The sequence below is a fragment of the Pristiophorus japonicus genome, chromosome 6, assembly GCF_044704955.1.
Source record: "Pristiophorus japonicus isolate sPriJap1 chromosome 6, sPriJap1.hap1, whole genome shotgun sequence".
Lineage (NCBI taxonomy): Eukaryota > Metazoa > Chordata > Chondrichthyes > Pristiophoridae > Pristiophorus > Pristiophorus japonicus.
This window is the reverse complement of record NC_091982.1, coordinates 64,089,024-64,109,792: the sequence shown is the minus strand read 5'-3', so window position 1 is coordinate 64,109,792 and position 20,769 is coordinate 64,089,024.

Sequence of the window (20,769 nt, the reverse complement as noted above, 5' to 3'; positions counted from 1 at the left end):
ATACTTGTTGAAGGAAAGGGTGGGTGGGACAGGGAGGGGTGAGGCCATGGAGGGATTTGTAAACAAGGATGAGAATTTTTAAATTGAGGCGTTACTCGAGAGAGCGAGCGAGAGAGACAGGTGGAGAGGCAGAGAGGTTGAAGGAGGGAATTCCAGAGCTTAGGGCCTAGGTCCCAGCACAAATGCCAAACATTGGATTCCCAACAGCAGGAACATTGTGGAAAAGCAGCATTTGGTCAGAGTATCTGGGGTGAGAGACATTAACACGAGATTGAAGTGTATCCTCACCTGCTTACTGTTGCGTTGGCTCATATTTCATTGTAATTACGTGTGAGGTTCTCTCACTTGGCACAAACCAAGCAGTGACACTGGAGACGACTTCTTGTAAATGTTAAAAGGAAATGGCTTATCAAGAGTGGAGTAAACTTGTTGGAACAAAATATGGAAACTACTTAAAAATATGTCATTCACAACATCACGTCCCAGCTCCACGCCTAGCCAATAACACTAATTTAAACATGTATTTCATTTTGGAAAGTTAATCTAATTAATACACGCAACTTGATGAATTCTGCATGTTTTCTTGCTGTATTGCTTGGGTATTATCTCCAAAATAATGTATTATGCATAACAAAATTGCACATATTCAAAGAAATTAGCAGTGGATGGCGTGACACGATGCGATTACCATTCACAACGAGGATAGTTTGGTCTACAGGGCTGTAGTAATACCTACTGTCCTGTATGGATCTGAGGCATGGATGATGTATAGAAGGCACCTCAAGTCGCTGGAGATATATCACCAACGATGTCGCCGCAAGATCCTACAAATCCCCTGAGAGGACAGGCGCACCAACATCAGTGTCCTCGTCCAGGCTAACATCCCCAGTATTGAAGCACTGACCACACTCGATCAGCTTCGCTGGGCAGGCCACATAGTTCGCATGCCAGATACGAGACTCCCTAAGCGCATGCTTTATGCAGAGCTCCTTCATGGTAAATAAGTCAAAGGTGGGCAGCGGAAACGTTATAAGGACACTCTCAAAGCCTCCCTGGTAAAGTGCAACATCACCACTGACACCTGGGAGACCCTGGCCTAAGACCGCCCGAGGTGGAGAAAGTGTATCCGGGGGGGCGTCGAGCTCTTCGAGTCCCAACGCAAAGAGCGTGACGAGGTCAGGCGCAGAAGCGGAAGAAGCGCATGGCAAACCAGTCCCACCGACCCCTTCCCTCAACGAATATCTGTCCCACCTGTGACAGAGTCTGTGGCTCTCGTATTGGACTGTTCAGCCACCAGAGAATTCACTTTGGGAGTGGAAGCAAGTCTTCCTTGATTCTGAGGGACTGCCTATGATGATGATGAGGTTGGAAGCTCTGCAGCATTCCACACGTGCAGTAAGGTGTATCGAAGTGCCCGACATTAAGGGCAAAGCTGATCCAAACTGACAATGGGAAATGGAGAGGGTTGGTGATGAGAGATCAAAGATACTGCGGAAGAGAAGGATTTTGAGGTTTGGACGATTTAGGCTTTGCCTCTTACAGTAGTTTGCATTTAAATATCCACAACACACCTTTTTCCAAAAGCGACCATCTCAAACTCTACCAGCAATAATTATTTGGGAGGTTTTTATGACCTTTCTTTGAAACAAAGTCCATTACTTGCTTTAAATGACTTATTTTTAAATGAGATCGATGGAACACAAATGGCCTGAAGAGTCAGTTTTCCTGTAGCAGCTTATTATCTCAGACCAAGGGAATCATTTTGAGCATTGGGCATCTTTCTGTGTATTAATCTGCAGTAGAGTTTCACTTCAAATGGACTCCAACACAGCATTGTAGAAAGACACTGTCAAATCCGAAAGCTAATCCAATTATATTCCCTGCCAGAATTTGGTACAGCTTCTCTGATAAAGCTTCAGACTTTATCAAAATTGAAATTAATGATGAATGAACTGTAGGTTTGGGATCTCACATGAACATGCCAAAATTGTAATTAAAATACTCAGAGAGCTGCTTTTCGAAAAGTCAGCAAGAACGGATTCCTAAAATACCTACTTTAGCATATTTAATTTAGATTTTTTTTCAAGGCAGATTAATAGCACCATAGACTGGGAGATTGAGAGAGACAATGGCCTTGAAATTGGTTGTTGCACGAACTTGCCACACGCAAAACCGTGCAGGGAAGCCGGAATCGGTCCTCTCGGGATGTGATTGGTCTGCTGGTAGGGGCTGGACCAGCTCTGCTGGACGGGTCACATTGTCCGCATGCCCGATACTAGACTCCCAAAATAAGCGCTCTACTCGGAGCTCCGACACGGCAAGCGAGCCCAGGTGGGCAGAGGAAACGCTTCAAGGACACCCTCAAAGCCTTCTTGAAAAAATGCAACATCCCCACCGACACCTGGGAGTCCCTGGCCCAAGACTGCCCTAAGTGGAGGATGTGCATCCGGGAGGGCGGCGAACATCACGAGTCTCTTCGCCGGGAGCACGTGGAAGCCAAATGCAAACAGCGGAAGGAGCATGCGGCAATCCAGGCTCCCCACCCAACCGTCCCTCCAACCACCGTCTGCCTCACCTGTGACAGAGTCTGTCGATCCCGCATTGGACTCTTCAGTCACCTGAAAACTCATGTGTGTGGAAGCAAGTCATCCTTGACTCTGAGGGATTGCCTAAGAAGGAGAAGAAGGGGTGACAATTGTGCTACAGGATGATTCGCCTGAAGATACCGGGTTAAAGGGTTAAATGACGAGAGCAGGTTGCATCGACAAGGCTTGTATTCCCTCGAGTATAGAAGATTAAGGGGTTATCAGATCGAGGTGTTTTAAGGTGATTAAAGAAATTGATAGGGTAGATAAAGAGAAAATACTTCCTTTGGTGGGGGGGATTACAGAACAAGGGGGCATAACCTTAACATTAGAGCCAGGCCGTTCAGGGATGATATCAGGAACCATTTTTTTTGAGCACATAAATCTAGGCTGACACTCCCAGTGTAGTGCTGAGGGAGTGCTGCACTGCCGGAGCTGCCATAATTCGGATGAGACATTAAACCGAGGCCCCATCTGCTCTCTCAGGTGGATGTAAAAGATCCCACGGCATTATTTCGAAGAAGAGCAGGGGAGTTATCCCCGGTGTCCTGGCCAATATTTATCCCTCAATCAACATCACTAAAACAGATTATCTGGTCTTTATCACATTGCTGTTTGTGGGAACTTGCTGTGCACAAGTTGGTGCTACATAAATCCAAGTCCTTTCTTTCTTTCTTTCTTTCTTTCTTTCTTTCTTTCTTTCTTTCTTTCTTTCTTCACACAAAGGGTAGTGGAAATCTGAGACTCATGCCCCCAAAAAGCTGTGCCTATGTTTCCAATTTATGTACATCAATTGGTCTGCCAATTTGGTAAAATGGCAATCATTAAAGGTCACGTGTTTATGGTACAGCTTTAATAATGCCTCTTCGCAAGACAGGGAAAAAACATTTGGATAATAGAACTGTGTGATATTTTAACTTTTATTGAAAGGTAACCAAATTTCTCCTCCTCTCTCCCTTTTGCCAAGTACCTTAAATCTGTGTCCTCTGGTTACCGACCCTTCCGCTACTGGGAACAGTTTCCCCCTATTTACTCTATCAAAACCCCTCATAATTTTGAACACCTTTCTTAAATCTCCCCTTAGCATTAAATGCAGGTTCTAGGTGCCTATTTACGATGGCCCTGTTGCCCACTGTTGGGAGTGGTAATCCCGGTTTGCACCTGGTGCTGGAGAACGGAAAGTGGGTTTAATGGCTTCGGGAGTTGGATCCCGCTCGCAGAATGTGACTTTAACAGACTAGCATTCAGGAGGCTGTAAAGGCCCGAGGTTAATCATAGGCGCTCCCTCGAATCGAGGATGACTTGCTTCCACACCAAAAAGGGATGAGCCCGAAGTTAAACCTTTGCGGAGTCACCTTTTATTTCAAGGAAAATGCACTTTAAAATCTGTAGATGAAATCCGGATTATTTCTGTTGCAGTTCATGGTTAATTCATGTCACAGAAAACAGCGCATATGCGCACAGCATTCCAGCCTATTGTCTGCTTGAATATATCAACGGTGTGAATCTTTTCTATTTTCCCTCTCTCAGGAAACATTTAAATCCACGGTGTTTACCCTTGAATATTGTGTAAATAGAGATTAACCTCTAAACAGTAGGGCATTACTTATTTATGCTTTAAAACTGTGTTTAAAGGGATGACGTTGCAGCATTTATTTTTTTTATTCGACAGCAAAAATGTTTTTATTTATATAGCACCTTTAATGTAGTAAAACATCCCACGCAGCTCACAGGAGTGTTATAGACATAAGATTTGACACCGAGCCAACAAAGGAGAAATTAGGGCAGATGACCAAAAGCTTGGTCAAAGAGGTAGGTTTTAAGAAGCATCTTACAGGAGGAAAGAGAGGTAGAGAGGCAGAGAAGTTTCGGGAGGGCATTCCAGAGCTTGGGGTCCAGGCAACAGAAGGCATGGTCGCCAATGGTTGAGCGATCGGAATCAGGGATGCTCAAGAGGGCAGAATTAGAGGAGCGCAGAAATCTTGGGGAATTGTGGGGCTGGAGGAGCTTACAGGGATATGGAGGGGCGAGACCGTGGAGGGATTTGAAAACATGGATGAGATTCAATTGTTCTCGGGATCACTGGCACATTCCTAGCCATCCTGTTTTACTCTCAAAATTGACTGGTTAACCAGGTCACCTTGAGAGCATTAAATGTCCACCCCTAAAGTCTGCGTAACACTTGTCCTCGTAATTTAACCCTTTCAGCCCCAAGAATTTTAACATCCCCCTGAATACACTCAATGTGTAATCAACTCTGACAAAGCAGCACTCTCTCAGAATTGTACTAAAATAAGAGGGTAACTAAAGAAAGGGTAGGGCCTATTAGAGACCATGAGTGTACTCTTTGTGTGGAAGCAGAAGGTGTTGGTCGGGTTCTTAATGAATACTTTGCATCTGTTTTCACAAAGGAAAAGGGCAATGCAGATACTGCTATCGAGGAGGAGTGTGATATTTTGGATGAAATAAATATAGTGAGAGAGGAAGTATTAAGGGGTTTAGCAGCTTTGAAAGTAGATAAGTCCCCAGGCCTGGACGAAATGCATCCCAGGTTGTTGAGCGAAGTAAAAGAGGAAATAGCAGAAGCCTTGACCATCATTTTCCAGTCCTCTCTGGATCTGGGCATGGTATCGGAGGATTGGAGGACTGCTAATGTAGTACCCTTGTTTAAGAAGCGAGAATGGGATAGGCTGAGTAATTACAGGCCTATCAGCCAAACCTGAAAGACAGGATAAATTTGCATTTGGAAAGGCAAGGATTAATTAGGGACAGTCAGCTTGGATTTGTTAATGGAAGATCGTGTCTGAATAACTTGATTGAATTTTTTGAGGAGGTAACCAAGAGGGTCAATGAGGGTAGTGTGTACGATGTGGTATATATGGACTTTAGCAATGCTTTGGATAAGGTCCCACATGGTAGACTGGTCATGAAGGTTAAAGCCCATGGGATATAGGGCAAAGTGGCAAGTTGGATCCAAAATTGGCTTGGAGGTAGGAAGCAAAGGGTAATGATTGATGGCTGTTTTTGTGACTGGAAGGATGTTTCCAGTGGGGTTCCACAGTGCTCAGTACTGGGACCCTTGCTTTTTATGGTATATATCAACGATTTAGATTTGAATATAGGGAGTATGATTAATAAGTTTGCAGACAACACTAAAATTGGCTGTGTGGTTAATAATGAAGAGGAAAGTCATGGGCTGCAGGAGGATATCAATCTACTGGTCAGGTGGACAGAGCAGTGGCAAATGGAATTTAATTCAGAGAAGTGTGAGGTGATGCACTTTGGGAGGGCTAATAAAGAACGGGTATACACATTAAGCGGTAGGCCACTTAATAGTGTAGATGAACAAAGGGACCTTGGAGTGCTTGTCTACAGATCCCTGAAAGTAGCAAGCCAGGTGGATAAGGTGGTTAAGAAGGCATACGGAATGCTTGCCTTTATTGGCCGAGGCATAGAATATAAGAGCAGGGAGGTTACGCTTAAATCATATAATACTTTGGTAGGCCACAGCTGGAATATTGCGTGCAGTTCTGGCCATATTATACGAAGGGCATGATTGCACGAGAAAGGGTGCAGAGGAGATTTACGAGGATGCTGCCTGGAATGGAGAATCTTAGCTATGAGGACAGATTGGGTAGGCTGGGTATGTTCTCATTGGAAACGAGGAGGTTGAGAGTAGACCTCATTGAGGTGTACGAAATATTGAGGGGCCTGGACATAGTGGATAGTAAGGGTCTATTTCTGTTGGTGGAGGGGTCTATTACAATGGGCATAGTTTTAAGGTGGTTGATGGAAGGTTTATAGGGGATTTGAGGGGGGGACCTCTTTATGCAGAGGGTTGTGGGGATCTGAAATTCACTGCCTGGAAGAGTGGTGGATGCAGAAATCCTCACCACTTTTAAGAGATGGTTGGATGGTCACTTAAAGTGCAGCAACCTGCAGGGTTACGGAGCTAGAGCTGGTAATTGGGATTAGACTGGATGACCTTTTGTTGGACGGAGCAGATATAATGGTAAGTACTGCAGGGAATAGAATACAGCCAGGGTGATCTCCTGGACTAGTTTTGATTGCCTGGATGGGTCGGAGAGGAATTTTCCCAGATTTTTTCTCCCTAAATTGGCCTGGGTTTTTATCTGGTTTTTGCCTCTCCCAGGAGATCACATGGGTCCGGTTGGGGTGGAGTGTAGAATGCTTTCGTATAAAGGGTATCGCAGTTGTGTGAGGCACACTGTTTGAGCTGGGTGCTCTTTGCCTTTCCGACATTGTTCATTGGTTTATATTTAAACTTTAGGGCTGCTGACCAAGGGCCGTGTGGCTCTTTGTCGGTCGGCATGGACACGATGAGCCAGAATGGCCTCCTTCTGCTCTGTAAATTTCTGTGCTTCTATGTTTCTATGTTTCTATAAATACAAGTTGTTGCTGTGTGGTGCAAGAGAAGGACCATGAGGTTGATCTCTTGTGTGAAAGGATTGCGTGATGAGGAAAGACTGGAGAAACTGGTGCTTTCTTGAAAGGAGGCGACTGAGCAAAGATCTTATAGAAGCACATAGGATATTAAATAGTGTAAACATAGGAACATAGAAACATCGAAAATAGGTGCAGGAGTAGGCCATTCGACCCTTAGAGCCTGCACCGCCATTCAACAAGATCATGGCTGATCACTCCCTCAGTACCCCCTTCCTGCTCTCGCTCTACACCCACCCGATCCCCTCAACCCGATCCACTCCCTCTTGAATATATCAAATGAACTGGCATCAACAACTCTCTGCGGCAGGGAATTCCACAAGTCAACGAGTGAAGAAGTCTCTCCTCATCCCAGTCCTAAATGGCCCACCCCCCCATCCTAAGACTATGTCCCCTGGCCCTGGACTTCCCCAACATCGAGAACATTCTTCCCGCATCCAACCTATCCAGTCCCATCAGAATCTTATATGTTTCCATGAGATCCCCTCTCATCCCTCCAAACGCCAGTGAATAAAGGCCCAGTTGATCCAGTCTCCCATCACATGACAGCCCAGCTAGCCCTGGAATCAGTCTGGCGAACCTTCGCTGCACCCCCCCAACAGCAAGAACGTCCCTCCCCAGACCAGGAGACAAAAACCAAACACAACATTCCAGGTGAGGCCTCACTAAGGCCCTGTACAACTGCAGTAAGACTTCCCTGCTCCTATATTCAAATCCCCTAGCCATGAAGGCCAACACACCACTTGCCTTCCTCACCGCCTGCTGCACCTGTGTGCCCACTTTCAGTGACTAATGAACCATGACACCCAGGTCTTGTTGCACCTCCCTTTTTTCTAGTCTGCCGCCATTCAGATAATATTCTGCCTTCGTGTTTTTGCCCCCAAAATGGATAACCTCACATCCACCCACACTACACCGCATCCGCCATGCACCCGCCCACCCACCCAATCCGTCCAAGTCACCCTGCAGCCCCCCAGCATCCTCCTCACAGCCCACACCGCCATCCAGTTTAGTGTCATCTGCAAACTTGGAGATATTACACTCTATTCCTTCATCGAAATTGTTAATGTATATTGTAAAGAGCTGGGGTCCCAGCACTGAGCTCTGCGGCGCCCCACTAGTAACTGCCTGCCATTCTGTAAAGGACCCGTTTATCCCGACTCTCTGCTTCCTGTCTGCCAACCAGTTCTCTATCCATGTCAATAAATAACCCCCAATACCATGCGCTTTGCTTTTGTACACCAAGCTCTTGTGCAGGACCTTGTCAAAAGCCTTTTGAAAGTCCAAATACACCACATTCACTGGTTCTCCCTTGTCCACTCTATTAGTTACATCCTTAAAAAATTCCAGAAGATTCGTCAAGCGTGATTTCCCTTTCATAAATCCATGCTGACTCGGTCCGATCCTGTCACTGCTTTCCAAATGGGCTGCTATTTCATCATTAATGAAATGATTCCAACATTTTCCCCACTACTGATGCCAGGCTAACCGGTCTATAATTACCCGCTTTCTCTCTCCCTCCCTTCTTAAAAAGTGGTGTTACATTAGTTACCCGCCAGTCCATAGGAACCGATCCAGAGTCGATAGACTGTTGGAAAATGATCACCAATGCATCCACTATTTCTAGGGCTACTTCCTTAAGTACTCTAGGATGCAGAATTTATCGGCCTTCATTCCCATCAATTTCCGTAATACAATTTCCCACCTAATAAGGATTTCCTTCAGTTCCTCCTTCTCACTAGACCCTCGGTCCCTTAGTATTTCCGGAAGGTTATTTGTGTCTTCTTTCGTAAAGACAGAACCAAAGTATTTGTTTTACTGGTCTGCCATTTCTTTGTTCCCCATTATAAATTCACACCTCATACCATCGAAGTTACCTTTCCTTAAGTTCAGGACACTAGTTTCCAAATTAACTTTGTTACTCTCCATTTTAATATTATGGTCTACCATATTATGGTCACTCTTCTCCAAGGGGCCTCGCACAACAGTATTGCTATTAGTCCCTTCTCATTACATATCACCCAGTAGAGGATGGCCAGCTCCCTGGTTGGTTCCTCAACATATTGGTCTAGAAAACCATCCCTAATACACTCCAGGAAATCCTTCTCCACCGTATTGCTACCAGTTAGGTTAGCCCAATCTATATGAAGATTAAAGTCGCCTATGATTACTGCTGTACCTTTATTGCACACATCCCTTATATCTTGTTTGATGCTGTCCCCAACCTCACTACTACTATTTGGTGGTCTATACACAACTCCGACTAGCGTTTTCTGCCTTTTGGAATTCCACAGCTCCACCCATACCGATTCCACATCATCCAGGCTAATGTCCTTCCTTACAATTGCATTGATTTCCTCTTAAACCAGCAACGCCACCCCGCTTCCTTTTCCTTTCTGTCTATCCTTCCTAAATGCTGAATACCCTTGGATGTTGAGTTCCCAGCCTTGGTCACCCTGGAGCCATGTCTCCGTGATGCCAATCGCATCGTATCCATTAACTGCTATCTGCGCAGTTAATTCATCCACCTTATTCCGAATACTCGTCGCATTGAGGCACAGAGCCTTCAGGCTTGTCTTTTTAACACACTTTGCCCCTTTTGAATCTTGCTGTAATGTGGCCCTTTTTGCTTTTTGCCTTAGGTTTCTATGCCCTCCACTTTTACTATTCTCCTTTCTATCTTTTGCTTCTGCCTGCACCCCTTCTATTTCCCTCTGTCTCCCTGCATAGGTTCCCATCCCCCTGCCATATTAGTTTAACTCCTCCCCAACAGCACTAGCAAACACTTCCCCTCGGACACTGGTTCCGATCCTGCCCAGGTGCAGACCGTCCAGTTTGTACTGGCCCCACCTCCCCCAAAACCGGTTCCAATGTCCCAAGAATTTGTATCCCTCCCTTCTGCACCATTTCTCAAGCCACGTATTCATCTGAGCTAGCCTGTGATTCCTACTCTGACTAGCACGTGGCACTGGTAGCAATCCTGAGATTACTACTTTTGAGGTCCTACTTTTTAATTTAACTCCTAGCTCCCTAAATTCGTCTCGTAAGACCTCATCCCGTTTTTTACCTATATCGTTGGTACCTATATACATCATGACAACTGGCTGTTCACCCTCCCTTTTCAGAATGTCCTGCACCCGCTCCGAGACATCCTTGACCCTGGCACCAGGGAGGCAACATACCATCCATCTTGGTTGCGGCCGCAGAAACGCCGATCTATTCCCCTTACAATTGAATCCCCTATCACTATCACTCTCCCACTCTTTTTATATATGAGGCAACACCACTTCATGGTAGACCAAGATACTAGAACAAGTGGAAAGTGATTAACTCTAGTTAAAAGGCAGCTTAGGACAGACTTCAGGAAAACCTCTTTAAACAAAGATTGACCAATACTTGGAATGGCCTCCTGTGCGGGGCGGTGGAGGAAATTATATAAAATAATGATATAACGTGGGAAAATACCACTTATTTCCTGGATGGATGAGTTTAAGATGGGTCAAATGGCCTCCCTCAACTCTATCTGTCTTTAAGTCTTGTGACTCCCACTGGGAACTACATGGAGATAGGACAATATGCAAAAGGGCAGAATGGCCTTTTTCAGTTGCAGCTATCTTGTGATCTTCACATTCACTAATCAGTGAGCGAGCTGGAATAATTCAGATCGAGACGGAAATCGCTCGTGCAGGCACATCTCAGAAGCTAGCAGGTTCCCGTGTATGTTGAATTCAAGTCCAGTACTGAACAGCATTCCCCGCTGATCAGAAAGAGTAAAGAAAGCAAAACTTCCCCAGGACTGTACGGATGCCTTTCAGCATGGAGGCCAAGGGACATGGATGGCTATCAGGATTGCAATCTTGTCCAAAATGGATCAGTTAAATAAATTGAAGATGAGGGTGGTAGCGAAAATGTAGAGGGTCATTGTAAAAACCGTCCAGAAATTACTGGCGATATTAACGGATGAATGCTTAATGAATCCCCATGACATTCTATTGTCTGGTACTTTAGCAGTTGCATAAACCACTTAAAATGAATAGGTTGACACCTGCATTAAAATAGCAGAGAAATGTCATGTGAATGAATTTAGTGTTTATCTATTAATATCGCCAAACTTAATTTACATGCTTATATGTTTTGAGAGATTTTAAAAGATTGAAGATTTTGCTTTCAAAACCTCCTCTAAAATTATTATTGTACAAATCACAGTAGACTCCCATTTCTAGTGACATATATGATTATATCAAGCTGTCATGTTGGAGTGCACCAATCTGTCACCTTTGATTATACTAAACTGCCATCTTTGATTATACCAAGCTGCCATCTTTGATTACCCCCAGCTGCCATCTTTGATTATGCCAAGCTGCCATCTTTGATTACCCCAAGCTATCACCTTTGATTATACTAAGCCGCCATCTTTGTACGTACTCCTGTTGTGATAACAGTTTGTTCTACGCTGCTACTGTAATTGTACATTTACTTATTGTCCCTGGGGAATGATATATCTGATGCAAAGAACTGCAACGTGACAGTCTTTACCCTGTTGGTTCCAAAGCTGCTCAGTTGGAAGAATTTGCCACTTGTGGTACTGTGCACAGTTTCAAGCCCTATTTAAAAAAGGACATCAAGTTATTGGAAGAAGTGAATTTTTTTTAGATTAATTCCAGAACTGAGGCAACCAAACTCTACGGAGAAGTTAGCTACCCTGAGGGATAATTTGATCGGAGTATTTAATATAATTTGGAGAATGTGGATTTGGATACAATTTTCTGCCACGTACATAATTCAAGAATAACAACAACAACTTGTATTTATATAGTGCCTTTAACGTAGTCCCAAGGCGCTTCACAAGAGTATTATGTAATAAAAATTTGACACCGAGCCGCATAAGTAGAAATTAGTGCAGGTGACTCAAAGAGGTAGGTTTTAAGGAGCGTCTTGAAAGAGGAAAGAGAGGTAGAGCGGCGGAGAGGTTTAGGGAGGGAGTTCCAGAGCTTGGAGCCCAGGCAACAGAAGGCACGGCCAACAAAGGTTGAGTGATTATAATCAGGGATGCTCAGAAGAGCAGAAATAGAGGAGCGCAGATATCTCGTGGGGTTGTGGGGCTGGAGGAGATTACAGAGATAGGGAGGGGGCGAGGCCATGGAGGGATTCGAAAACAAGGATGAGTATTTTGAAATTGAGACGTTGCTTAACGGGGAGCCAATGTAGGTCAGCGAGCACAGTGGGAGGTGGGTGAGCGGGACTGGGTGCGAGTTAGGACACGGGGCAGCGAGCACAGGGGTGTTGGATGAGCGGGAATTCAAATTAAGGATGACAAAAAAAAAGATTTCTCAGTGAACATGTGGAAAAGATGACCCGCAAGGATGGAGGGAAGGAAACAATGACAGAAAGAACTTGCACCTTTCATGACCTCAGGACGTCCCAATTACAGGCTATGAAGTACTTTTTAAGTGTAGTCACTGTTGTAATGAAGGATTCGCAGAGGGCAATTTCCGCACAGAAAAATCCCAAAAAACAGAATTTTTTAGTGATGTTAATATTGGCCAGGATACCAGGGAGAACTCCCAAGGGTGGCTCAATGCCCTGGATTCAGTTTTGACACAGGATTACATTTGATTGCATCGGATATACGGCACAGAAACAGGCCATTCGGCCCAACCAGTCCATGCTGGTGTTTGTGCTCCACTTGAGCCTCCTCCCGTCTTTCCTCATTTGACTCTATCAGCAAACCCTCTATTCCCTTCTCCCTCATATGCTTGTCTAGCCTCTCCTTAAATGCATCGATACTATTCACTTCAACCACTCCCTGTGGTAGCGAGTTCCACATTCTCACCACTCTCTGTGTAAAGAAGTTTCTCCTGAATTCCTTGTTGGATTTCTTGGTGACGATCTTATATTGATGGCCTCTAGTTATGCTCTTCCTCACAAGTGGAAACACTCTCATTGTATCCACTCTATCAAACCCCCCCATAACCTTAATGGCCTCTATTAGGTCACCCTGAATCCTATTTTTTCAAGTGAAAAGAGACCCAGCCTGTTCATCCTTTCCTGATATGTATATCTTCACATTTCTGGTAGCATCCATCCTTGTAAATCTTCTCTACACTCTCTCCAGTGCCTCTATATCCTTTTTATAATATGGTGACCAGAACTCTAAATATGGTCTGACCAAGGTTCGATATAGGTTTAGCATAACTTCCCTACTTTTCAATTCTATACCTCTAGAAATAAACCCTAGTGCTTGGTTTGCCATTTTTACGGCCTTGGTAACATCTGTCGCAACATTTAGTGATTTGTGTATTTGTACTCCGAGATCCCTTTGTTCCTCTACCCCACCTGGACCCGCACCCTCCAAGTAATAAATGACCTCCCTATTCTTCCTGCAAAAATGTAATACATGTACAGCGTCAAGAATCTGGAGTTCCGGAATCCATACTGTTCCGGAATCCGGATACTGGGACGATCCGTGGCGGGGTCGTCCGGAATCCAGAAAATGTTCAGTAATCCGGATCCTTGCCTTGGGCTGCCACTGAACTTGCCCCCACCTCGGGCTGACCTCTCCCTGTCACCGCTCGACACCACCCACCCCGCCCCTCCCCTGCCTACCTACCTTGGCCCAGACGTTTCCGGACTCGGGATGTCGGAATGACGTTCCGAAGTCCGGAAATACACAGAATCCAGAGCGGCCTCAGTCTTGAGACTTCTGGATTCTCGATGCTGTAATTGCACCTCATATTTATCTGAGTTTAACGTCTCATCTGAAAGATGGCATCTCTGCCAATGCAGCACTCCCTCAGTACTACACTCGGGTATCAACCTAGATTTTATGCTCAAGTCTCTGGAGTAGGACTTGAAACCACACAACCTTTAGGAAGCAGAGGCGAGGGTGCTACCAATTGAGCCACAGCTGACAGTGTTATGCTTTCATCAACCTGTCCTGATATCTTCTTATGTGGCTCGATGTCAAATGATGTCTGATAACACCAGGGGCATAGATTTAAAGTAAATGGGGGGAGGTTTATGGGGGAAATTTCTTCACTCAGAGGGTGGTGGGGGTCTAGAGCTCTGCCTCAAATGGGGGTAGAGGCAGAAAGCCTCATCACATTTAAAAAATACTTGGATGTGCACTTAAAGTGCAGTAACCTACAGGGCTATGAACCAAGAGCTGACAAGAGCTGGATAAAATTTGGTCGACCGGCGTGGACACGTTGGACCAAAATGGCCTCCTTCTGTGCTGTAAATTTCTATGAGAACATAATAAGAACATAATAAATAGGAGGTCATACGGCCCCACAAGCCTGCTCCACCATTCAATAAGATCATGGCTGATCTGATCATGGGCTCAGCTCCACATCCCTGCCCACTCCCCATAACCCTCCACTCACTTATCATTCAAAATCCTGTCTATCTCCACCTTAAATATATTCAATAACCCAGTCTCCACAGCTCTCTGGGGTAGAGAATTCCACAGATTCACAACCCTCTGAGAGAAGAAATTCCTCCTTATTTCTGTCTTAAATGGGTGAGCCCTTATTCTCAAACTATGCCCCCTAGTTCTAGATTTCCCCATAAGGGGAAACATCCTCTCTGCATCTACCCTATAAGTCCTCTCAGAATCTTATATGTTTCATTAAGATCACCTCTCATTCTTCTAAACGCCAATGAGTATAGGGCCAACCTGCTCAACCTTTCTTCATTGGACAACCCCATCTTCTCAGGAATCAACCTCGTGAACCTTCCCTGAACTTCCTCCAGTCGAAGTATATCCTTCCTCAAATAAGGAAACCAAAACTGTGCGCAATACTCCAGGTATGGCCTCACCAATACCCTGTACAGTTGGAGCAGGACTTCTCTGGGTTTGTACTCTATCCCCATTGCAATAAAGGCCAACATTCTATTTGCCTTCCTGATTACTTGCTGTACCTGCATGCTAACTTTTTGTGTTTCATGTATAAGAACCGCATATCCCTCTGTACTACAGCATTTTGTTGTAATCTCTTCCCAGTTAAATAGTAGTTTGCTTTTTTATTTTTCCTACCAAAGTGATAACCTCACATTTTCCCACATTCTACCCCATCTGCCAAATTTTTGCCCACTCACTGAGCCTAACTATATCCCTTTGTAGATGGTTTGTGTCCTCCTCACAACTTGCTTTCCCACCTATCTTTTTATCATCAGCAAATTTGACTACATTACATTCGGTCCCTTCATCCAATTCATTAATATAAATTGTAAATAGTTGCGGCCCCAGCACCGATCCCTGCGGCAGCCCACTATTTACTGTTTGTCAACCGGAAAATAACCCGTTCATCCCGACTCTCTGTTTTCTGTTAGTTAGCCAATCCTCTATCTACGTTATTATATTACCACCAATCCTGTGAGCTCTTATCTTGTGCAGTGACCTTTTATGTGGCACCTTATCGAATGGTTTCTGGAAATCCAAATACACATCTACTGGTTCCCCTTTATCCACCCTGCTCGTTACATCCTCAAAGAACTCCAGCAAATTTGTCAAACATGATTTCCCTGTCATAAAACCATGCTGACTCTGCTTGACTGCCTTATAATTGTCTAAATGTCATTCTATTACTTCCTTAAATTATGGTGATATGTCCTTACTATACAGTATAAATGCACACGAGGCCCATAGTTGAGAGAAGATCACTCTGTGACCAGTTACCTTTATTACCAAGACCTCAAGTGATGAAGGTGGGTGGAGCTTCCCCTTTTATACTGGAAAGTCCAGGTTAGGAGTGTCTCCTACAAGTTCGCCCCTTGTGATCAATGTTCTCAAGGTGTACAACTTAGGTCAGCTTATACATGGGTTACAATGATAGTTGAATTCATGACATCACCTTCCCCCTTCCCAAGGTCTTATTGGGATCACAGGTTAAATCTCTCTGGTGGTTTACGCTCCCTTGTAGAGCGCCTGTGTTGGGGCTCCGGTTGTTGGGTGCTGGCCTGAGTGTCTGCTGTTTGCGGTGCCTCAGGCCTGTCCAGACTGCCCACAGAGACTGGGCTCTCCTCCACTTGGTTCCGGTGTTCGGTCACCTGTGGTGGAGTAAACTCTACGTTGTGTTCTTCCTCCGCTTCTTCTATGGGGTTGCTGAACCTCCTTTTAGTTTGATCCACGTGTTTGCGGCAGATTTGTCCATTGGTAAGTTTAACGACCAAAACCCTATTCCCCTCTTTGGCAATCACAGTGCCTGCAAGCCATTTGGGCTCTGCAGCGTAATTAAGGACAAAAACAGGGTCATTGACATCAATACATTGCACCCTCGCATTCCTGTCATGGTAGTCACATTGTGACTGACGCCTGCTCTCAACAATTTCTTTCATAGTAGGGTGTATAAGGGATAATCTGGTTTTGAGCGTCCTTTTAATTAGCAGCTCTGAGGGTGGAACCCCTGTGAGCGAGTGTGGTCGGGATCTATTGGCCAACAGGAAACGTGATAAGTGGCTTTGTATGGAACCCCCTTGCATTCTGAGCATCCCTTGTTTGATTATCTGCACTGCTCGTTCCGCCTGGCCGTTTGAGGCCGGCTTGAACGGTGCCGTTCTGACATGGTTGATTCCATTGCTTGCCATGAAGTCCTGGAAGTCAGTGCTTGTGAAGCATGGGCCATTGTCGCTGACCAAGACATCCGGTAGACCATGGACGGCAAACATTGCCCGTAGACTTTCTACCGTGGCAGAGGATGTGCTTGAATTTAAAATGGCACATTCAATCCATTTGGAGTAGGCGTTTACTAGAACCAAAAACATTTTTCCAATGAAAGGACCTGCATTGTCCACATGGATGCGTAACCATGGCTTGGCGGGCTAGGACCGGGGGCTAAGAGGGACTTCCCTGGGTGCGTTGCCCAGCTGAGCACACGTGTTGCACCTGCGGATACAAAGTTCCAGGTCTGCATCTATCCCTGGCCACCAAACGTGTGACCTGGCCATTGCCTTCATCATGACAATGCCCGGGTGCTCATTGTGAAGTTCTCTGATAAACATCTCTCTGCCCTTCTGGGGCATGACTACTCGGTTTCCCCACAGTAGGCAATCGGCCTGAATCGATAGTTCATCCTTGCGCCTGTGAAACGGTTTAAACTCCTCAGGGCATGCCCTGTACGTGGCTGCCCAGTCCCCATTCAGGACACATTTCTTAACTAAAGACAGTAGCGGGTCTTTATTTGTCCAGACTTTAATCTGACGGGTTGTCACAGGTGAGCCTTCGCTTTCGAAATCTTTAATAGCCATGACCATCTCAGCATCATGCTCAGTTGCCCCCTCAGAGGTGGCTACTGGGAGCTACTGAGTGCATTGGCACAGTTTTCAGTGCCCAGTCTGTGCCAAATTGTGTAGTCACAGGCGGCTAACGTAAGTGCCCACCTCTGTATGCGGGCCAATGCATTCGCATTTATGGCCTTGTTGTCGGCCAAAAGGAACGTTCGGGGTTTGTGACCTGTCAAATTTCCTGCCAAACAGGTACTGGAGCATTTTTTTAACTGCATATACACATGCTAGTGCTTCCTTTTCTACCTTCCCATAGCCCCTTTCTGCCTGGGACAGACTTCTGGAGGCATAAGCTACCGGCTGTAACTGACCATTGGCATTCACATGCTGCAACACACATCCGACCCCATAGGATGACGCATCACACGTTAAAACTAGTTTCTTACACGGGTCATATAACGTTAACCGTTTGTTGGAGCATAACAAATTGCGTGCTCTCTCAAAAGCCCTTTCCTGGCTGTCCCCCCAGACCCAACCACGATCTTTACATAGGAGCACGTGTAGCGGCTCTAACAGCGTGTTCAATTTGCGAAGAAAGTTACCAAAATAGTTCAGGAGTCCCAGGAACGAACGCAGCTCCAACGTGTTACGAGGTCTGGGTGCTCTCTGGACCGCTTCCGTTTTGGACGCAGTAGGTCTGATCCTGTCTGCTGCTACCCTCCTCCCCAGGAATTCTACCTCTAGAGCTAAGAAGGCGCCCTTCGCCTTTTTCAGTCGCAGCCCTACCCGGTCCAGTCTGCATAGCACCTCCTCCTGGTTGTGGAGGTGTTCTTCAGTATCGCGACCCGTGATGAGGATGTTGTTTTGAAAAACCAATGTCCTTGGAATCGACTTGAGGAGGCGTTCCATATTTTGCTGAAAGATCGCGGAAGCCGAACGACTCCCGAACGGACATCTATTATACTCAAACACTCCCTTTCGTGATGGTGGTCAGCTTCTTCGACTCACTTGCCAGCTCTTGGGTCATGTAAGCTGAGGTCAGGTCCAATTTTGAAAAAAGTTTGCCACCGCATAGCGTCGCAAAGGGGTCCTCCGCTCTCGGTAGCGGGTACTGGTCTTGGAGCGACACCCGATTGATGGTGGCCTTGTAATCGCCACATATCCTGACCGCCCCATCCGCCTTGAGCACCGGCATGATCGGGCTCGCCTAGTCACTGAATTCGATTGGCGAGATGATGCCTTCCCTCAGCAGGCGGTCCAATTCGCATTCTATCTTTTCCCGCATCACGTACGGCACCGCTCTGGCCTTGTGGTGTACTGGGCTGGGGTCCGGGTTTATGTGAATCACTACCTTGGTCCCGATGAAAGTGCCGATGCCAGGTTGAAATAATGAGTCAAATTTGTCCAGGACCTGTGAGCATGATACTCGCTCCACAGAAGAAATTGCATTGACATCGCCCCATTTCCAGTTCATGACAGCAAGCCAACTCTTCCCCAGTAGTGCGGGATCATCCCCCGGGACAATCCAGAGTGGCAACCTGTTCTCTGAATCTTTGTGGGTCATGACTACCGTGGCGCTGCCTAGCACCAGAATGATTTCCTTTGTATATGTCCGTAGCAGTGCGTCAATCGGCAATAATTTTGGCCTCCTGGCTTTGGACACCCACAACCTTTCGAATTGTTTGATACTCATCAGGGACTGGCTGGCCCCCTTGTCTAGCTCCATTAATACTGGGATGCCATTGAGGAGCACTTTCATCATTATCGGTGGCGTCCTGGTATATGAACTGTATATGTGCTCCACATGAACTCGCTGAACTTCAGCTTCCAGCGATTTCTCCCAGTAGTCATTTGACCTCGTAGGGCTTACATCAGGTCCATCCTCCTCGTACATCAACCTGGCTGCAGGCTTCCTGCATATACGCGCCAAGTGACTGCTGACTTTGCAGTTTCTGCAGGTATATTGCTGATACCTGCAAGATCTGGCTGGGTGTTTGCCTCCACACCTCCAGCATGAGCTGGAGGCCCCGTTGTTGGAAACAAAAGGTCCATTGCCAGTCGATCGTCTCTGACTGTCTCTGTAACTGTCCTTAAGCGCACCATTAACAGATGTTGATATTCCCATTAATGGCCGCATTGTCCATTGCGAATGCAGGAATCGCCATTCAGCTAGCCATTGTCTCTGTTGAATTCCCCATTTGGGTTCGACTACATGCTGGGGCATGTCCAATTGCCCTTGTCTGCCTAGAGAACTGTGTGCCATGTTAACAATGTTGACTCCCTGGTCGTTTGCCGCATTTGAGCCAAGATTTTTGTCATACATCATTCTGGTCTCTTCCTCCCCTAAGATAAATGTCTGGGCTATCAGAGCCGCTGCTTCCAAGGTCAAGTCTTTGGTCTCAATCAGTTTCCTGAAAACCCCAGTGTGCCCGATGCCCTCAATAAAAAAGCCTCATAGCATCTCCATTCTGCATACATCTGTGAACTTACATAGGCTTGCCAGTCGCCTGAGATCTGCCACGAAGTCAGGAACACTTTGCCCTTCTCGCCGCCGGTGCGTGTAAAACCAGTGTCTCGCCATGTGCATGCTGCTCGCTAGTTTAAAGTGTTCCCCGACCAACTTACTGAGCTCTTCGAATGTCTTGTCCGCCGGCTTCTCTGGCGCTAGAAGGTCCTTCATCAGGGAGTATATTCTGGATCCACAAACCGTCAGGAGATGAGTCCTGCGTTTGTCGGCCGAATCCTGTCCCAACCATTCCTTAGTGACAAAACTTTGCTGTAGTCTCTCAATAAAGTCGTCCCAATCATCACCAACACAGTACCTCTCTTCTGTGCTGCTAGTGGCCATGCTCGCGTGGGTTAAATCCCAGTTTCTCGTCGCCAATGATATGTCCTTACTATACAGTATAAATGCACACAAGGCCCATACTTGAGAGAAGGTCACTCTGTGACCAGTTACCTTTATTAGCAAGACCTCAAGTGATGAAGGTGGGTGGAGCTTCCCCGTTTATACCGGAAAGTCCAGGTTAGGAGTGTCTCCCACAAGTTCGCCCCTTGTGGTCAATATTCTCAAGGTGTACAACTTAGGTAAGCTTATACATGGGTTACAATGATAGTTGAATACATGACAGATGGACTCCAGCATTTTCCCAAAGACAGATGTTAGGCTAACTGGTCTACAGTTTCCTGCTTTCTGTCTCCCTCCTCTCTTAAATAGGAGCGTTACATTTGCGGTTTTCCAATCCGCTGGGACCTCTCCAGAATCCAGGAAATTTTGGTAGATGCATCCACTATCTCTGCAGCCACTTCTTTTAAGACCTTAGGATGCAGGCCATCAGGTCCAGGGGACTTGTCCACTTTTAGTCCCATTAATTTGCCTAGTACTTTATCTCTAGTGATAGTGATTGTTTTAAGTTCCACGCCCCCTCCTCAATAGCTCTTTGATTATCAATTATTTGGATGTTTTAGTGTCTTCTACCGTAACAGAATATTTGTT